We start from the raw sequence: 18,118 nt of genomic DNA on the forward strand, positions 1-18,118 counted from the left end.
TATTGCACTAGTACACATAGTGCACTTAGTACATTAAAAGTACTAAGTGTACTATGTACTATAACTTATGGGCTTGTACACACTATAAGGGTGGGCATAACGCCTTTACCCCAACACTTTCAAAGGACCGCATTTCTCCTTGAAGGAGGCAGGAGCAGCTAGATTAGCTGGAGGGCATGCAGCCTTGGGGGCACTCCGTGTGTTACGTGTTTTTGACAAAACTCTTCATCTTGCAGATTTGGGTTTTAGATGAGGAGTTGTGTTTTACAATAGCATGCATTGATCTCGGTAAGTGGTGGTCGTGTCAGTAAAAGAATCGAGAGAAAGAAGTGCATATCTGTGGGGCTACTTGTGATGAGGATCTAAAAGAGTAGTGTATCTTTTGTCTGATTCAAAGCACTTCCATCATCCTTACGTAAAGTATTTCACTTACTCAGAGGTGTATGCCTCCAAAATCCTCATTAATGATCCTATATCATTGCCATCTGAAAGAGGCTTTTGTGTGACCTCCACCACGAAGAGGGTCTTATATGAGCTCCATCACAATGCTGTTATGTCATACCTTCTAAGAGAACCTCATGATGCTTCGAATGGAGTCTATTACAAACACTAATCCTACTATCCTCTTCTTCACACTTGCTTTCTATTGAGATGTCCTTTCTAAGGTCGTTACATGTTTGGCCTTGAGAGTCTAAAAGACATGATTGACCCTTTCTGGATGTTTGTCACTATCTCCAATGTATTGACAAGCCATTGACACATGACATTTACTTTACTTTATTGAATTTTTCATTTTTCAGAATTGGTGTGAAAAATCTATATCTTTAGGATGTTTGGTCTGGCCTATTGGTATACTATCATAAATGCATGACAAGTTTGTTGCTGGATAACATGTATCTACATGGGCAGGAGTATGATTGATGTTGATAATGTTGGTCTTGTCATTCACTTACAACCTCTCTTGAGAATGGGCAGGACGGTGTGAAGCTTTACACACAGAGTTGTTTCTCTCTACCACAGGTTGCATGTGGCTGGACCATTCTTTAAGCTGAGGTTTAGTCTCCCCATGATTGGGAAAGTTCGATCAGTAGGAGTCATCCTTATAGTCACTTGGTTCTTGTTTCGGTGGAAGGGACTGGTACTGGAAAGGTTCATATCTCAAAACAAAGCTGATGCGGTGATTCTCTCTCTCTCTCTCTCTCTCTCTCTTTCCTCCCCCCCTTCATGTCTTACACATTGCAGGACTACTTCGTAAAGTTGTAACATGGTCCTTGTAGCATGATGGTTCTATCTAGGTAGCTAGTTTGTTTTTCTTTTTTCCATGATACAGTTAATTTGTGGATTCATTGTAAGATTTCTGGTCTCATAGACCCATTGGTATTTTGTAGATGTTAATATAATATTCAATCTCTCTCTCTCTCTCTCTCTCTCTCTGTGTGTGTGTGTGTGTGTGTGTGTGTGTGTGTGTGTGTGTGTGTGTGTGTGTGTGTGTTCGCTTCGCTGTTCGCCGCCCTCTCTCCCACCTCTCTCTCTCTCTCTTCGCTTCACTGTTCGCTTCGCTGTTCGCCGCCTTCTGTTCGCTTCACTGTTCACCTCTCTCCCGCGTGGGCTGGCTCGCTATGCTGGCCCGTCTGCCTTCCCGCTAGGGCCTCTGCCCCCCTTTTCCCACCCACCCTTCCTCAGGCCCCCAAGGCAGCAACATAACTCTCTCTCTCTCTCTCTCCTCCCTGCCTGTGGGAAGGGCTGCAGAGTAATCTCGAGGAATGGCCCCGAGTCTCCAAGAGAAGCTCGAGGCCCTCAAGACCGAAATGAAGGCACTAATCAAGGAGAACAAGAAGACATCTGATTCCAACCTCAATGAGGTGGAGAACAAACTACACCGGCACATCATGGCCCTCGAAGCACGGGTCACGGACCTTGAACAAGAGAACACAGCACTCAAGGAGGAGGTGAGTGCATTGAAAGTGGAATTGGTAGCCGTCAAGAACACCGAGAAGGAAGAAGGGGAGATCAATGACAACACTCTCACGGCCATCAAAGAAGAGATCTCCAAGGAGATCACAAAGGACAAGGAGATCACAAAGGACATGGAGGGAAAACTCGAAGCCAAGCAGTCAGGATGGGTTGAGGTGGTGAAGAAGAACATCCGTAAAGAAGTGAGGGAGGAGACTCGAAGGTAAGAACACCAAATCATTCACACCACCATTGAGGAGGAGAAGATGAGGCATACCCGCCGCCTCAACATTCGAATCACAAGTATAGCCGAGACACCCGACTCCACTCCCGAGAAAGATGGACAGCTTCTATGCATGAAGCTCGGCTATAGGGAAGAGGACCCTCTCCCCTTCACCAAAGCATGGAGAGCCGGGAAAGACTCTAACACGCAAGCGAGCCCGTCATCCTACAGTTTGCAGGAGAGACGGAGAGGGTCACCTTCATGAGAAAAAGGGTGATTCTACGAGGATTACAGGGAGATCCCATCTATTTGGATGGCGACCTTACAAGGATGCAGATAGAACACAGGAAAACATGCATGCCGAGAGTCCTACAGGCCTGGAAAGAGAGCAGGAGAGCACTCTATCGCGATGGCCGTGTCATCATCGATGGCAAGGCCACCGATTAGCGCTAGGCGGCCTATGGGACATCGGCTATGGAGGATCCAGATTCACAGATACACATGGCAGTTTGGAACTGCAATGGAGCACTTTGGACACATCCTGGGAGGATGGAGGAGGTCATGGAGGGACGGGACATCATACTACTTACAGAGACGCACCAGAGCCCAGAGAGGGGGCTACCCAAAGTAGAGAGCTACAGGAGCGCCTACAGGTGGTAGCACGTGACCAGGAGGCTAGATACATGTGGATTAGACTGTAGCTCTCAGCAGACAAGGTGTTATACATTGCTCTATGCTACTTCTCTCGCAACTACAGGACTATCATGATTGGTCATACATTGGCCAAACTTTATGGCACAGTACTCGAGGCAGAGTTGAGCTCATATGCAGAGAAGGAGGGACTGCGAGCACCAAGGCAGGCTGGATTCCGACGAGCTTTCTCCACTATTGACCATATATTCACTCTGAGATGTCTGATTGGGGCGCGGGAGGAGAGATTATACTGCTGCTTTGTGGATTTCCGCAAAGCATTTGACACGGTGCCACGAGAGAGACTCTTCCAGCGCCTACAGTCATTGGGGATCCCATCAGAGATGGTTTGGGGCATCTATGCTTTATATGAGCAGGTCTTCGGGCGCATACGATGCCCCGGGGGGCTATCAGATGTTATTGCTAGCACCATAGGTGTGAAGCAAGGATGCCCACTCTCTCCTACACTATTTGGGCTATACATCAATGAGGTGGCTGACTTCATTGGTCACGGTGGTGGGGACGGGGTAGACATCTCAAGTACCACAGTCCACATTATGCTATATGCAGATGATATTATTCTGGTCTCTGAGTCGCAGATGGGACTACAACACCATTTCCATGCACTCAATGACTTCTGCACACAGAGGGGGCTTACAGTGAACCTTGGGAAAACCAAGGCCATGATTTTCCACACCTCAGGGCCGGTTCGACGACAGGCCATCTTCACACTAGCAGGAGGACAATTAGAGGTGGTAGACTCATATGTGTACCTGGGGATTACATTTGCGGCTCTGCCAGGAAGATTTACTATGGCACAGGTAGCCAGGGATAGACTCACACGAGGGTATGCAGCTCTGGCCATGCTAGAGAGACAGTGTCATCAGGCACACTTCCAGGAACCCCGCACGAAGGGGTGGTTGTTTGACACACTAGTCACCCGTGCTTTGATGTATGCTGTAGCAATATGGGCACCTGGGCTCGCCACCTCCACATGGTCTTAGAAAGAGAGGCCTCAAATTCTCATGCTCTCACGGATGATCCGCAGCAAACCCTCCGTCCCACATGACATTGTCCGGACGGAGTTTGCTGCACCTCCTATGCTAGGAGAGGCCCTCTTCCAGACGATTTGCTTCATTCAGAGGATCAGAGATATGCCATCAAATCTACTCTCACATAGAGCTTTTGAGGTGTCCAGGCAGCTCGCAGAGAGTGGAGATAGGAGATCATGGTATTCACAGATGATACAGTGGCTCACTAAGCATTCACCTGCCACCTTTCCAGTATGATATACATGCACCACACATCCAGCTCTCTCACAGTGAGAATGAGAGGAACAGAGTCCTTCGGCAGGATTTATGGCAACGATACACTCAAGAGACTTGGATTACACCCAGTCAGCCTCTACCGCCGAAGATGCTATACTACAGAGATCAGTTTATGCATATCTCAGCGGATGGATTCATACAGAGACCTGGATACATGGATGTGTACATGCCTCACAGTGCCCAAGTGGTGATTGGCCAGCTCAGAGTGTCATCACACCAGCTTGAGAGATTGAGGCAGGTAGGGCAGCATGGATCCCCAGAGCAGAAAGGATATGCAGACTATGCCAGGAGGAGGTTGAGAGTCGGGAACATTATGTATGCAGATGCAGAGCATATAGTGTCATTAGAGAGAGATACACCACCATCTTCAGTGGACATCCCTCACTCCGCCAAATCATGGAGTCGATGGACCAGCGCAGATTTGGCCAGTTCTTGCTAGAGACACAACGCCACAGAGAGACACTGCTACGGACTCATACCACAGGGAGAGGTGGGCGACGGCTCCAGCTCCAGCTTATTGATTTCTTCCAGAGATCTATCCAGTGCCTATTCTGACACATAGGAGGGGGTTACACTTCAGCACGCTCTGGACCTCCGAGCGAGACGAAGACCGAGAGCACCAGGCTACCAGACTCCCAGACTACATCAGAGGGAGATCACAGATATACAGGCTCGACATCAGCACCATATCCAGGAGCGGCTAGCTCACTTACACTCACACCCAGAGATCATGCTCCGAGGTATTTTTGCCTCACCATCGCCTAATCACATATTACACCCCCATTATGGTACTGGTTGGAGCTAGAAAGATTTGCATTGCATTCTTGTATACCCTGCGCATATAGGTTGCATACTGAGCCTCTAGCAGTAGTGCTCCATCCATCACACCCCCCCACTAGCTCAGTACTTTCATAGTTTATTTCATGTTCATTTTGTCCTTTTTTTTCTGGACATCCAGAAGACATTGACAATTGTACATTGATTTGTCTCATAAGTCGAGTTCAGCCTCTAGTAGACGTTAAGACAGCTTTCTTTCTTTCTTTCTCTCTCTCTGCGCCCCCCCCCCCCCCCCCCCCCCCCCCTTCGCTGCCTGCCCTTCATCCCCCTCTTCGCTACCTGTCTACCTGCGCCCCCCTTCGCTCTCTCTCCCGTTGCCTGCCTGCGGCGGCCCCCCCTTCGCTGCCTGTCCCCGCTGCCTGCCCTTCGCCCCCTTCGCTACCTGTCTACCTGTGCCCCCCCTTCGCTCTCTCTCCCGTTGCCTGCCTCCTGCGCCCCCCCCCCCCTTCGCTGCCTGTCCTTGCTGCCTGCCCTTCGCCCCCTTCGCTCTCTCTCCCGCTGCCTGCCTGTGCCCCAGTCCTTCGTTGCCTGCCTCCGCCTCCTCGTCCTCCCTGTTCCCACCCACCCTTCCTCGGGCCCCCAAGGTAGCAACATAACTCTCTCTCTCTACTAAATCTCCTCTCTTTCCCTTTCCCCTACATGACTTGAACCCCCCCCCCCCTCTCTGTTGTTGCTGTTTCGCGCTGGTGTCATGGATTAATTTTCAGTCCATTGGCTGTGGGAAGTTCTGCAAAAAGTCATGGCCAAGACCGGGTTTAAAGAGGAGCTCGTGAAGGTGGAGGACAAGCTCGGCACAATTATCAAAGAAAACAAGAAGATGGTCGACTCTTCTGTTACCGCAATCATAAACCGCCTCTCCAAACTCGAGAAGGGATTTGACAAAATCCAAGAGCTCGAAGAGAGATCTTCCAAGCAAGACGCTGAGATTTCAGCCTTAAAGGAGGAACTAGTGGAGGCCAAATTGCATGCTAAAAGTCAAGCGGCTGAAATCTCAGCCCTCAAAAAGGAGGAAGCCACTTCAAAAAGCAAGCTTGAGGATGGAAAATTTCAGCCTTCCTTTATTGAAGAGCTGAATACCATCAAGGAACAAATGAGAATCATTCGAGAGGAGGAGCAACATAAAGAGAAGACATCTTCATGGGTGGAGGTGATCACAAAGACACAAAAGAAGATGCACGAGGCGGAGAAATGGATCGAGGTCGCCAAGAAAGGGAAAGGTAAAGAATCGCCACCCATCCCCACTCCCACCATCATCAACATGACCCTTGAAGAGAAGCAAAGGAGGAAGACCCGGGCCTTACATGTACTAGTGTCCGGTCTAAAAGACCGTGATGATGCGGAAGGGGAAACCAAGGAGCTCTTCTCTATGATGGGCATTGAAGCCACGCACACAAAGGCATGGAGAGTGGGAAAGAAGAGAGAAGGTAGTGGCGAATCTTCTAAGGAGAGAGCACTTATCATTCGTTTCCCCTCCATGGAAGCGAAGAAGGACTTCTTGAAGAGACGTCCTACACTTTCTTGGAGATAACCTCACACTCTCGCAACTTGCCCACATGAAAGAAGTTATGCCCGAGATAAGGGCAGCCCGAGAGAAAGGGAAAGTGGCCTTCTATAGAGATGGTAGAGTGGTGATTATAGAGAGGCGCTCTTCATGACGGCGCGAGATCTATGGGACTACACTCAAAGTTGCTACTTGGAATTGTAATGGATCTCTACGCCTTGATGTAGGGACTTTTGAGGATAGTTTCACTGGGAGGGACATCATCTTCTACTGTGAGACGCATCAAGCTCCTGGACAGTCCATGCCACATGTTAGTGGATACCGATGGGGGGCAGCTTGTAGACAGGAGACTCGTTCAGAGCATAGAGGACGAGGCTCAGGAGGAGTGGCAGTATTGTTTAGAGAGGAGCTACAGCCACTGATACATATAGTCCGCAGAGATGAGCAGGCTAGGTACATGTGGGTTAGATTGAGGGCAAAGACGGGCAGATATCTCTACATTGCTATATGCTATTTTGCTCCTAGTACATCAGTGTATGCATCACCTAGCGGGCAGTCTCCCTTTTCTATTTTGGATGATGACATTTGGGAGTTCTCCAGGGATGGTGTCATCATTCTCTTGGGGGACTTCAATGCCAGGACCGCCCATAACCAGACAGTATTTTATGATACCTCAGAGGAGATGTTGAGGGAGCTTGATGTCACGGATATGGGCCTATCTAGACTCTCACAGGATGAGGAACATAGAGTGTATGGGCGGTATTTGATAGACATGGGGACTGCACATGGATTGGCCATCCTGAATGGCCTACAGAGATTCCCGACAGTGGGCGGTTTCACTCACTTTCCACATCGGCATGGTGCTAGTACAGTGGACTATGTTATGGCTCAGCCCATTCTCATTCCCTCTTTTCAGGATTTTATGGTAGGCACTAGGCCAGTTGGAGTAGCAGTGGATCAAGCTATCTTGTCCTTCACTCTGCACCGCTCCATTGGGACAGGTCTCCACACACACTCATTATACTTTTACGAGGGAGACTGACATCGTGTACACGGACGAGATATACAGACGCTTATGTGCCGAGGAGCCCGGACGGCCATTAGATGAGCTTACTCAGATATTGATAGAGACGCTTCATGCTGCAACATTAGAGGCATATCCCCATAGTCAGCCTACACGAAGACGATCTGGGAACATGCCCCAGAACAGTTGGTATGATGAGGAGTGCAGAGAGATGAGGATCAGATTACAGAGAGAGGTGCTCATGGGTGTTACCACTCACAGACAGTCACGGATTACCTTCCGGCGCCTAGTGCGACGGAAGAAGAGGGCTTATCTTGCTCAGTTAGAGAGGGATTTGTATCGGTTATTTATGAGTCAGGACTCAGGCGAGGCATGGAGACTATTCCATGAGCATTCACCATCACCAGCCATTACCTCCACAGAGATTTGAGGTGAGTATGCAGCATCCCTGTACACAGCACCAGGACAGCCGCCCCTGCCAGACCCATCGGAGCCATGCCCAGAGACATGTGCTTTCTTTTTTGCTGAGATGGTAAGGAAAGCTATTGACAGGATGAGGACTGGGAGAGCATATGATCATGATGGTTTGGTAGCAGAGCACTTTATTCATGCTAGAGATATGCTTGCAGAGCTTATTGCTATGATGTTTAACCGAGCCATGTGTGAGGGTTTTCCTGAGACTTGGAATATGTCCACGATTGTGCCTATCTTCAAGTCAGGGGATCCCATGCTTCCTGGGAATTATCGTACCATCATGATTGGTCACACATTGGCTAGATTATATGCATCTATTCTTGAGCAGGAGTTGAGTAGATGGGCAGAGAGAGAGGGCATACGTGCATCAGGGTAGGCAGGGTTCAGGAGAGGTTTCTCCACTCTTGATCATATCTTGACACTCAGAGCTATTATTGAGGAGGGCAGATTATATGGCAGGAGGATTTATTGTTGCTTTGTGGATTTCCGCAAAGCTTTTGACACAGTACCGAGAGCCAGACTGATGCGCAGACTACAAGAGATGGGAGTGCCCACAGAGCTGATTTGGGGAATCATGGCTTTATACAAGACAGTTGTGGGGCAGGTACGTACTACTCAAGGTATATCTGAGATGGTTCACTCCACTATTGGGGTGAAACAGGGCTGCCCCCTTTCTCCCACCTTATTTGGGATGTATATGGATGAGGTTTTGGACTATGTAGAGCAAGAGGGTGACAGAGGAGCACAGCTAGCAGGGACATGGATTCCGCTGTTATTGTATGCTGATGATATTGTGCTGATCTCAGATTCTCCAGAGGGGGTGCAGCATCATTTGGATGCATTGCACACGTTTGCACAGGACAGTGGATTGTCTGTTAACCTAGGTAAAACTAAGGTGATGGTGTTTAACACCACAGCACAGTGGGTTAGGAGGTCAGTACCCACCTTTACATATGGTCAGGAGACAGTGGAGTATACAGATGCATATACTTACCTTGGTGTGGTTTTTAGTGGCCCACTATTTTCTTTGAGGAGAGCAGCGAAGACCAAATTGACCAGAGCTTATGTAGCATTGGGGAGACTAGAGAGGATGTGTTCGCAAGTTCAGTTTCAGGAACCTTGAACAAAGCTCTGGCTCTTTGACACTTTGGTCACTTCAGCCATGCTGTATGGAGTGGAGATATGGGGACCCTCAGTGGATCACCACAGTCGAGCTGGTAGCATTGATGGATGGAGACGTATGGAGAGGCCCTTGGTTTCTATGATTTCCCGGATGATTAGGGCCAAGGCCTCCGTACCACATGATATTATCCGTGCAGAGATGGCTGCCCCCCCATTGGTAGTAGAGGCACTCACTCGATCAGTCTCCTTTATACATAGCACTTGGGCTCTCCCTAGAGACAGATATGCTCGCTTAGCCCTGGAGTCTTCACGACAGTTGGCATCATAGGGAGACGGATCATGTTGGTATGCACAGATGACAGCTTGGCTCCAGCTGCATGGCTTTAGTATGGACAGGCTACCTCCATTTCAGTAGTCCCTGGATGCACCCTCCCTCTCTCTCACACGGGCAGAGATTACCAGACTTATCAGGCAGGACTTGATTCAGCTGGACACTAGGAGGACATGGATACAGCCGACACACGAGCTTGGTACGAAGATGGCTTTCTATAGAGATCATCTTCTCCAGCTCACGGAGGATGGGTTTGTGATTAGACCCAGCTACATGGATACTCATCTTTCTCATGGGGTATGGTGTGCTATTGGTCAGATGCGCACATCCTCACACCAGCTAGAGATTGAGACTGGCAGATTCAGAGGAGTACCAGCTGAGGCCAAGATTTGTCAGCTATGCCAGATGGAGCCAGAGACAGAGTTACATTACATATGTCACTGTCCAGTATATTATGAGATACGAGGGCGTTTTCACTGCCTGTTTAGAGAGGGTTTCGCACCACTTTCTAGAGTCATGAGATACCAGGATCAGAGATGCCTCGGATTATACTTGCTGGAGCTTCGTAGACATAGAGAGGGTCTCTCGAGAGGGAGGGGATCAGAGAGGGAGAGACACCTACAGAGGCAGATTATAGACTTCTTTCGACCAGAGATTGAGCAATCAGGCCAGCAGGCATTGCAAATAACCCGAGAGTATAGCCGCACCAGAGGTACACTGATTGATTGGGCTATAGAGCTGGGGCGGTCCAAGCGCCCCAAGATGAGAGGCCCGTCTCGACACCGGCGGAGACTACAACAGAGGATCAGGACCATACTAGCACAGCATGGGAGACATCCAGTCAGAGTACTCACCATGGAGGACATTGAGGATATCCGCCATCGACCGATGAGAGACATCTTTGGATAGTGATGTGTATGATGCTTACCTTTGTCGCTGGAGTTTTCCTCCCAGATGTTATCCATTAGGAGCTCCTAGTACCGTACTTTTCCTCCCAGATGTTATCCATTAGGAGCTCCTAGTACCGTACTTTTCCTCATAGTTGTTTCAGTTTCAGGTAGTTGTTTAGTTGTTTTTAGCTTTTCTTACACAGACATTGTATCAGATCCACCAATTGTTGTAACCTTTTTGGTCTCATAGGTCATTTTGGCCTTCTGAAGACGTTAATATATCATTTCATTTCTCTCTTGATTACATGTACTATCAGATGTTTTCATTTTACTTTTTCTTTTAGTTTTCCATGGCTCAGTATATCCATGGTACCATTGTATTACTTTTGGTCTCATAGGCCCTTGGGGTCTTCCGTAGATGTTAATATAACTTTCTTTCTTTCTTTCTTTCTCTCCCTCTCATATTAGCCACATGGCTATCTGCACTACCTTTTCATCGACACATATTCATAATATAGGTAGCTAGTTTCTTTTTCCAGTTTTCAGTACCCATGGATCAGTATTATCATGGATATTTTGTACTAGTGTCTAGTTTCATAGACCCTTGAGTCTTTTGAAGACACTAACTTTCTTTCTTTCTCTCCCCATGCCGTGGTTCCTTACATTTTGCAAATCTTTCTGGCATGTTCTTTCTCACCACAGCCACAATTCATTGCCTTCGACAAAGTGTTGTCACTCTCGATGTACTATATAGCAGGAACCTGCATTGGAGAGGTTTCTGGGTTTGCTTTGCGATCTGTACTTGCAATAGGTGGCGTATCTGGTAAGTAGTGGAAGCCCTTGAAAAATATACTCCTTGTTTTTGTTTTTATTAGGAATCGAAGGATAGATTACTCATATTTTTTTTGCCTGGCATAGGTATTGCTGTGGGCCTTGCGGCGAAAGAGATTGTGGGAAACTTCTTAGGAGGAACTTTCTTGTTCATAACTCGGCCTTTTGTGATCGGAGATAAAGTAAAGGTGTGAGCTGAAATGATGTTTTTATGGCAATTTACATTGGCCTAAATGTCATGCTTGTGAATGAGAGGCACTTGTCCAAGTCTGTCTAGGTGCCTACATGTGTGCCAAACCCCCTCTCAGCATCTAGACCAAGCATTACTAATTGGAATTCTCAATTTAATTTGACCCTCTGGTCACCCTTGGTTTGTCCTGAACGAGGTTCAGCATGACGTTTCTCATGCATCACAAGGCTGGTCAGTCTTTTTTTCCCCCCCTCCCATAGTTACTGTTTTTTCACCACCCGTGCATTTCACCGCTATAGGCACTTTTTTTCCACCCGTAGGTGGTGCCACCGAGGGAGCACCTAGTGGGGGTTTGAACCCAGGACCTCCTGGTCCCAAGGCAAACGCTTCACCACTTGAGCTACCACCTCATTGGCAGGCTGGCCAGTCTCATGTTAATTTGGAGCTGGCAAACACCATCGTTGTCGAGAGAGACATGTGATTTAGCTCATGGTTAGAAAAGGGGCCAGAGCTGAAAGGGGAAGTTGTAGACTTGCTGTTGGCCTCTATCCTATCAGGCATGGGCTAAATAAAATGCATTTCTCCTGTTCTTTTAGTGTTTTCACATGTGTGGGTGGGACCTTATGGGACTGTTCAGCTGCCTAGAACAGGTTCAAACTTTTCTGAAGATGGGCGATCTCTCTAATGGGCAGATCGCCCTAGGTGGTGGCTCTCATCCCCGCACTGTGAACAACCCCAAAAACTTGCTGATGGTGATAATTTTTGTGACAATTAAGCAAAGGGCTGGTATTGCCAGTCTGGGAAGGAATAGCACATTGGCCAGACGATGCCGCACACTTGCCTATTGTCAAGAAAGGGCTAGGGATCCAAGTGCGCAGAAAAACGTACCACCTCTCCTGCATAGTGCGGGAGGAACCCTGAATGTGCTCTTAGTGGCTCTTAGTGCCAGTGAAGAGTGGTCTCGATCTCAATAGCATAGATTACCTCTGCAGAAGGTGTCGTTAAGCCCTTGATGGTCTTGCAGTACCATGCACTCCAAATCTTCCCTGCTGCTATACTGCTGATCAACTCCTAGCGAGAATCATGGGAAATTATGACAAGCTAGGGGGTGTGGGTACATGGTGGGTTGCCATGACGGACATCTGCGGATGTGATAGATGAAGAGCCAGTCCAGTGCCATCGTCTTTGTAGTGCATGACCGAACCTGGCTTTTTTTTCCCCCCAGGTCCAAGATCTTCCCGTAGTTATCGTTAGGCCCTTTATTATCCACCGGTAGGTGATGCTGCCAAGGAAGCACCTTGTGGGGTTTTAAACCCAGGACCTCCTGGTCCTAGACAAACACCTTTACCACTTGAGTTATGACCTCATTGGCCCAAACCCGCCTTCATCACCCATGCCATTGTAATTTAAGTGATGCAGAATGCCTTTGATAGGCACACAATTGGGCAGGATATGGCTGAGAAGCTTAAAGCATCCATGTATGAGAATCAAGAAACAAACTCAAGGATGGTTTACAAGCAGTCTCTTCTCAAAGATAGTGACTTGCATTTACTGAATATTTTTTATTTTTTGCCTTGGTACATCAGAGACTTGAGAATAACCATTGCATACTAGACCTTGCTTTGGAATATTCTTATTCATTCTTTCTTTCAAATTTCTCCTCAAACTGAAGTTCAACTGTTTTGCAGGCCGAGTCTTTTGAAGGGTGGGTGGAGGATATAGATTTTCTCCATACAAAACTAATTGGGCATGACAGATCACCTGTCCTCGTTCCAAACCAAGCAATCGTGAATGAGGTTATCCAAAATCTCATACAGTGTTTGAAGTCTCTCTTCTTTCTTATTCGAAAGATTCAGAGCTACAAGCTAACATGTCCTTCAAGTGACAATTCCTAGTGTTGTGCTACCCTTTGTGTTGTAGGTCATAATAAACTACTCGAGGGCAAAATGCAGACAGTTATTGGCAGTATTTAAGTTGCGCAATGAGGACATATTGCTTGTTGACAAGATCACAGATGAGATCACGGAGTACCTTGTCAACCACCCGAAAGTTGATCTCGAACACGGCACTAAGCCAGTTTGCTATTTGAAGGCCATGGGCTCCCATGGACTGGAACTAGAGCTGCTCTGCTACCTCAAAGAAAAGGTTCCCTCTTGTTCTCTTGGGCACTATTGTTTAGCAGCTTAGTTAACGGGTGTAGAGTTTTTACTCATCCCAGCATTATTTTCACTTGGAATTGCTGGATAGTTGGGTTTTAATTTGATGCTTGTGACTTTCTAAGCACAAAAAGAGTTAGCTTGGTTCTAGCATGGTAGGTAGATGGGTGTTTTTAAATGCTGTCCTTGGAAATAGGCCTTAGAGTGAAGGCTGCCTTAAGGAGTGGTGTGAAGGAGATATTTGATGGTGAAGTTTACTTGTGCATGGGACTTTGAAGTTGGCAAGTGCATGGCAATGCTGGAGGATGGTGGAGAATCTTGAAAGTTCAGCAAAGAATTTGAATAAGCACCCTGTGGTAAAGTGCGGGTGAAGCTTGGGGAGGGAGGGACTGGAAGGCAGAGGGTGGACCCATGATTGATCAACATGCAATCCACCACTTTATGAAATCCCTTTTGGTGGTCAGATTTTGTGATTTTAGAGCTTACATTGCTTGGGAGACCAAGCATGAAGGAAAGTTGGGGATGGCATGGAGAGTGGGAACCTCACCTGAGGTGGATTTTACAGATGCAAATCAAGTTGCCCCCTTCACCATTTTTGGTTTCCATTATCTTAGAATGGCGAAGACTCAGTCCTGTCTGAGATAGTCTCTTACAACCTCCCAGAGAGAGATTGTCAGATAATCCATCATGTGGAATGACGTCATCTGTGATGTGCATGGGTGTCATTTGGGCTATTGACAATCAATGGGTCATAGGCCCAGCCTCGTCTATTGGGAGCGTGGATGACCTTAAAGGCTTTCCATAGTGAGAGAGGGATGGACTCATTGCAAGTTTTTGTGTGTTCAGAGGAGAATCACGCATTGCTTCTCCCTGATGCTCTCCAAAACAGGTGTTGGATTGCTTCGTAGTAACCTGCTTGACAATGCAAATGTCTGGTAGTAGCGCCCTACAGAGTCCTAGTAAATCCCCTTCTCATCCATAGAGATCCAAATCCAACAGATTTATCCTAGTTGATAACAGCACCTGCAGCAAGAGAAAACATCAAGGAAGATAAGAAGGAATGCGGAAGACAAATGTGAAATTGTTGATGAGAAAGGAGAGCCTTTTTTTAATTCCCTGTACTTCTGAACTGGTTTTTTTTTTTTTTTTATTGTGGGTTTTTTTTTCAGGAGTCTGTGGCTTTTTACAAAGCAAAACAGCAGATTCTGGTCAAGGCAGCAGAGATAGTGACCAGTGCAGGAGCATCACTTGAGACAAGTGTATCAGCCCTGTTTCGTCCAGACCAGCAACTTTCAACTGCAGAGGTAGCATAAACAGAGTACATAGAAGTAACATCGTTTGATAAATTTTTTTGAATCATAATAGATATAGGAAGGCAAATCTAGTGCTAGGGTAAAAACTGAAATAGGTATGCTTAATCCTGCCCTTCAATAACACTTCCCCTTTGGTCAATGAGCCTTGAGATGTTATACACATGAATTTACCTTTTGTGAAAAACATTATGCTCTTCATGAGTGCAGTTTGTTTTCATAAAAAGAGTGAGTGGTCACCAAAACAGCAGATTCTGGTCAAGGCAGCAGAGATAGTGACCAGTGCAGGAGCATCACTTGAGACAAGTGTATCAGCCCTGTTTCATCCAAACCAGCAACTTTCAACTGCAGAGGTAGCATAAACAGAGTATATATAGAGAGAGGGTAAAAAAAGAGTCAGGATAGAAAAGGAAGTAAAATCGTTTGATAAATTGTTTTGAATCATAATAGATATAGGAAGGCAAATCTAATGCTAGGGTAAAAGCTGAAATAGGTATGCTTAATCCTGCCCTTCAGTAACACTTCCCCTTTGGTCAATGAGCCTTGAGATGTCATACACATGAATTTACTGTTTGTGAAAAAAATTATGCATCTTTATGAGTGCAGCAGTATGTTTTCATAAAAAGAGTGGGTGGTCACCAACTACCACCCAGGGCATGTGGAGTCGTGTGAGCCCTGAGTGGGCTCATACAAACCAGTTCAGAGGACCTTTGTCTATTGTTGCAATGATACGTTGCAAAATCTCTTAAATATGCGTAGTCTTGGTTGGATGCACTGCAACTCCTATGGGAGAAAAACTTTCATAATGCAGCAGTTAGTTCAAATGCCACGAATTGCTGCCTCAATGTTAAACTTAACAACCCATCTGTGCTGCAGAGATGGTAAGATACCTCTCACTTGTGACATCCAAGTGCTAAAATTATAGAGTTGCAATGAGCAAGAAAGGTAAGAAATCGCTTGATCAGCTGGACAAAGAACCACAGAGGCATTTGCATCACCGTCAGTTGGAGTAGCATGCTCTGCCTGTCAGGTCTTCCCTGCTTGGTATCGTCAACACCATGCTGTCCAGTCCATCATCTTTTGCATCTTCATCGATATGATGCTCTGCATCATCATACCCTCGCTGCTTCAATCTGACCTTGCTAGCTGAGGTGTCCTCCACGCCCTCCTGCTGGTCGAGTTGTCCTCAAGGTGTCGACCATTCCTTGTGCACAAGTCAAGGTGTCCTTGTGCAGAGGTCGAGGTTGAGCTGTAATCCATCCCCTCTTTGCTTGAAGTTTACTTCACGCCGTGTGCACAGGTCAAGCTGTAATTTGTGCCCTCGTTGCTACCATACCCTGTGCTACTGTCCTCAGTCATTGATGCCTCCGTTGCCTGCCACGGGATGAGTGCCGTGAACCCCGTGTCAAGACCCAAGGTTGTGGCAAGAGATGCATCTCTACCATGGATTCCAGGAGGCCGTTGAAGTACCGGCACCCTCCCTAGAACTGGCTTTCAGGGGCATTGATCTGTGTGCAGCACTGGCATCCTTTTGTGGTCAATTTTGGGTCTTTCGTCACCCAGCAATCTTGGCTGTCATGGCAATTTCATCGAAGTTATCGGTCTAGGCTTTTTTTTTTTGGGGGGGGGGGGGGGGGGGGTGTTGTTGTCCCCGTGTCCTTGGCTTTGTTTGCCTTGTCATTGGGCTTCTCTTCACAACCCCTGTCTGGTGGTGGCAGTTGCAGTTGCCGCCCCTACTCCCCAAACTCTTATCATGAACAACACCCAAACCACTGCTAGAGTCGTCCCGCATCTTCTGTTGTGAAGTCTTCGAGCTGTCGTCCACCTTGCTAGGATCCCCAGAAGACAGCTCCCCCTGGTTGTCCTCACTCAAAACATAAGGACATCTTCGTCACTCAAGTACTTGACATGTTCCATGCTAAAGGGTAGGGGAGAAGGTTGACCATCCTTCATGCGAAGTGCGAGTTTGAGCAGATGAGAATGTCTACCCGTGCCACGTATGAGGCCCACTCCGAGAATTTGTATCTGACCCATGCAAGGTGATGCAACATACAAGGTTGAGTCCTAGAATCATTTGATCTGGTGTGTACCCAGCATGTGATGCATACGTGCTACGTGGTGATGATTGCATGCTAGGTCTGGCCATGCCCATCCCTGATGCATAGGCGGATCTCCAACACGGCGTCCTATGTGGTTAGTTTGAGATCTTGCCTGTACCGGTGATGCAGGAAGCCGACACATTAAAGAGTCTTTGTTCTCTGACAGTACCCCCCACACTCATGCCTGCCATAGCATGGTGGAGCCATGCCCGTGTCCTGGTCCCATACGTGGTTATTCAATGTGGCAGGCCCATGTCGATCAATTTTGATGGATTGAGGAGTAGTTTGCCGGTGTTGAAACTTGGGTCTCACTCCTGATCTTCAGGGTCTAAATGTGGGGCCCAGGCACCAAGTGGACATAAGACAACTTGAGATTTATCCATAGGCATAAAATGGTGTTTCATGATGTGGACTGGTTGTGCTGAGAATAATAAGCTTTCCATTCATGACAAACTCACTGTAAATAAATTTTGGACGTGGTGAGCATTTTTAAATGACCTCTAGAGCTTTGTTTTTTTAGTAGAACTACATGTGTCTAATTTATATGATGTGAAGATTCAAGGTTTCAACTTTCTGTATATTTACTATAGTTAAACCGTACCATTGTCAGGTTTTCATGATGCTTTAGTTGCTCTCATAACGTATTATAGTCATTGAAAATGAGGATTAGCAACCTTTGGTACAATTCAAAACACTTGTATACGTATTCAAACCATTGGCATTTACTTTATATCAGTTGAAGACGTGTTTTCCCCCTCTCTCTCTCTCTCTCTCTCTCTCTCTCTCTCTCTCTCTCTTTTATTTTTCCCTTCACAAAGCATGTGAAGAAGAATATCTACTTATTCTTCTTAATAATGATGTGAAGAAGAGAAAGAAGCAAGGTGTCTTCTTCTTCCTCTTCGTTTCATGCATGCAAAGAAGAAGAAGCAAGGTGTCTTCTTCTTCCTCCTCCTCTTCTTTTCATGCATGCAAAGAAGAGCAACACAAACATGATCTAGAAGGTGTCTCTTCTTCTTCCTCTTCTTTTCATGTATGCAAGGAGGAACAACACAAACATGATCTAGAAGAAGAAGAATGCTTGTTATTTTTGCAATGCTCCTTTTTCATTTTTGTTGTGTTCCTTTTTCATGACCTTTTCTACATCTACAACTCATTTAAA

General features: G+C 46.9%; 1 pseudogene across 1 annotated transcript in view; it reads left to right on the forward strand.

Moving 5' to 3' along the window:
• The window catches only part of LOC147641099 (mechanosensitive ion channel protein 1, mitochondrial-like), a 96,057-nt pseudogene extending 80,998 nt beyond the window's left edge, over positions 1 to 15,059 (forward strand). Inside the window, exons 5-10 of the transcript XR_015267780.1 lie at positions 1,021 to 1,177; positions 11,076 to 11,196; positions 11,292 to 11,392; positions 13,083 to 13,190; positions 13,315 to 13,539; positions 14,720 to 15,059. The product of XR_015267780.1 is annotated as a mechanosensitive ion channel protein 1, mitochondrial-like (transcript). The remainder of the gene's footprint in view (positions 1 to 1,020; positions 1,178 to 11,075; positions 11,197 to 11,291; positions 11,393 to 13,082; positions 13,191 to 13,314; positions 13,540 to 14,719) is intronic.
• Positions 15,060 to 18,118: the final 3,059 nt, after the last annotated feature.

Source organism: Cibotium barometz, chromosome 2 (genome assembly GCF_041138505.1).
Source record: "Cibotium barometz isolate CiBa-2024 chromosome 2, ASM4113850v1, whole genome shotgun sequence".
Lineage (NCBI taxonomy): Eukaryota > Viridiplantae > Streptophyta > Polypodiopsida > Cyatheales > Cibotiaceae > Cibotium > Cibotium barometz.